Genomic DNA, 334 nt, shown 5'->3' with positions numbered 1-334 from the left:
TACAACGGCATCTTATAAGATGGACTTTCCCATGATTAGATCTAAACAAAACTAATGAAAAACTGAAAATTAAATTACAGTGACTTCAGGCTTCTCAATAAAACTGTACACCCTTAAATGATTCTGAACCACCATTAACTTTGTCAAATTCGAAAGTTAAGTAGTTCCAAAGTTTTAGACGGCGAAAGTGACGGACTTTCACAAATATAATATGTATAGATGAGTGCTTGTGTGTAAGATTTGTGTGTCTGTCTGTCTGTTTGTCTATCTGTATGTCTATTTGTCCGTTTTAGTCTACCCTGTCTCTATCTTTGCCCCTCTCTCTCTCTCTCTC

This window comes from Aplysia californica, unplaced genomic scaffold, assembly GCF_000002075.1.
Source record: "Aplysia californica isolate F4 #8 unplaced genomic scaffold, AplCal3.0 scaffold00649, whole genome shotgun sequence".
NCBI lineage: Eukaryota > Metazoa > Mollusca > Gastropoda > Aplysiida > Aplysiidae > Aplysia > Aplysia californica.
This window is presented reverse-complemented; position numbering follows the sequence as displayed.